The 1,916-nt window shown below is 62.7% G+C and overlaps 1 long non-coding RNA gene across 1 annotated transcript; it reads left to right on the plus strand.

Annotated features, from left to right (window-relative positions):
* Nucleotides 1–118: 118 nt before the first annotated feature.
* On the plus strand, nt 119–1,396 carry LOC113980635. Its single transcript, XR_003538180.1, has 3 exons — nt 119–325; nt 661–732; nt 1,230–1,396. It is a non-coding gene; the product is annotated as an uncharacterized LOC113980635 (long non-coding RNA).
* The last annotated feature ends 520 nt before the right edge of the window (nt 1,397–1,916 follow it).

Below are 1,916 nucleotides of genomic sequence, written 5' to 3' on the forward strand. Positions count from 1 at the left end.
CTGAGGAGGGACTGGTCTGTACTGGGCTGAACTGGGCTGTACTGGGAGGAACTGGGGAGACATTGAGGAGGGACTGGGCTGGACTGGGGAGACACTGAGGAGGGACTGGGATAAACTGGGCTGTACTGGGAGGAACTGGGGGAACAATGGGGAGAGACTGGGCTGTACTGGGGGGGGGATACTGAGTTGAACTGGTGTGAACTGGTGAGAACTGGTACGAACTGGTGCAAAGTGGTGTGAACTGGTGCCGCAGGTTCATCGAGGACAACGAGGTCGGGACCATTGAACCCACTGCCCTGAGGGGCCTCCGGGGGCTCCTGTTCCTGTGAGTGACACTGGGAGGACATGGGGCACCCTGGGGGGCATTGGGGACATTAGGGTGTCCCCAAATATCCCCAGGTGTCCTCATGTCCCCAGATGTCCCCAAATGTCCCCGTGTCCCTGTCCCCAGGTGTCCCCATGTCCCCAAATATCCCCAGGTGTCCCCAAGTGTCCCCAGGTGTCCCCATGTTCCTGTCCCTGTGTCCCTGTCCCCATGTCCCCATGTGTCACGGGGTGTCCCCAAATGCCCCCATTTCCCTGTCCCCAGCTGTTCCCAATGTCCCCAAGCCCTCCAAACCCCACAATGTTCCCCCTCTGTCCCCCTCAATGTCCCCACAGGAGTTTGGCCAACAATGGCCTGGAGACGCTGCCTCAGGGGCTCTTCCAGGGGCTGGAGACCCTGAGCCACCTGTGAGTGACACCGTGGGGACATTGGGGACATTGGGGACAGGGAGGGAAACTGGGGGTGTTGGGGACATTGGGGGGATTGAGGACATTGTGGGGATGGGGGACCTTGTGGGGATGGGGGGCAATGGAGGACAGGGCATTGGGGACATTGGGGGATGGGGACATTGGGGACATTCGGGACATTAGGGGAGGTAAAGGGACTTTGGGGACATGGGGACATTGGGGCACAATGGGACATTGGGGCACAATGGGACATTGGGAGTGTGGGGACGGGGGGACGGGGTGTGTTTGGGGCATTGGGAACAAGGGGACAATGGAGGTGTGGGGGACATGAAGGACATGGGGCGGTTTGGGGGGGGATTGGGGACATTGGGGGTTTCGGGGTACATTGGGGACATCAGGGGGACATTGGGGGACTTGGAGGGATTTGGGGGGATTTGGTGACACGTGGGGACATTTAGTGACATTTGGGGACACTTTGGTGGCCCTTGTTGGTGCAGGGACCTGCGGGGGAACCCGTTCCGCTGCGATTGTCGCCTGAGGTGGCTCCTGTCGTGGTTGGGGACAGTCCCCTCCTCCCCCGAGGCTGCCGGGCGCTGCCGCAGCCCCTCCCCCCACCAAGGGACCCCCCTTGCCCACCTGGACCCCCGGGACTTCCAGTGCCAGCGGGCAGGTGGGAACTGGGAGCACTGGGAGGGACTGGGAAGGGATTGGGAGGAGGTTGGCGGGGACTGGGAGGGACTTGGGGGGATTGGGCACCTGGGGCTGGGGGTACAAACACACCCGGGGACCCCAATGTCCCCAAGGTATCCCCAGTGTCCCCAGAGTGTCCTTGAGGTGCCCCAAGAGCCTCCAAAGTGTCCCCAAGGAACCAGAGTGTCCCCACGGTGTCCCCGGAGGTGGCAGCAAAGTGTCCCCAAAGTGTCCCCCGAAGGTCTCCATAGTGTCCCTGGGGGTATCCCTGGGGTGTCCTCATGTCCTTGGGGTGTCCATGGGGTGTCCCCAGGGTGTCCCCACATGCCTGGAGATGTCTCTGGGGTGTCCCCACGTCCCTGGGCGTGTCTCTGGGGTGTCCTCATGGTGTCCCTGTGTCCCTGGGGGGTGGCGTGGGGCTTGTCCTCCGGGGTGTCCCCCTGTCCTCCGGGGTGTCCCAAGGCTGTCCCCCTGTCCCAGGGGATGGCAGGGGG

The sequence above is a fragment of the Neopelma chrysocephalum genome, unplaced genomic scaffold (assembly GCF_003984885.1).
Source record: "Neopelma chrysocephalum unplaced genomic scaffold, ASM398488v2 Primary Assembly neopelma1_94862, whole genome shotgun sequence".
NCBI lineage: Eukaryota > Metazoa > Chordata > Aves > Passeriformes > Pipridae > Neopelma > Neopelma chrysocephalum.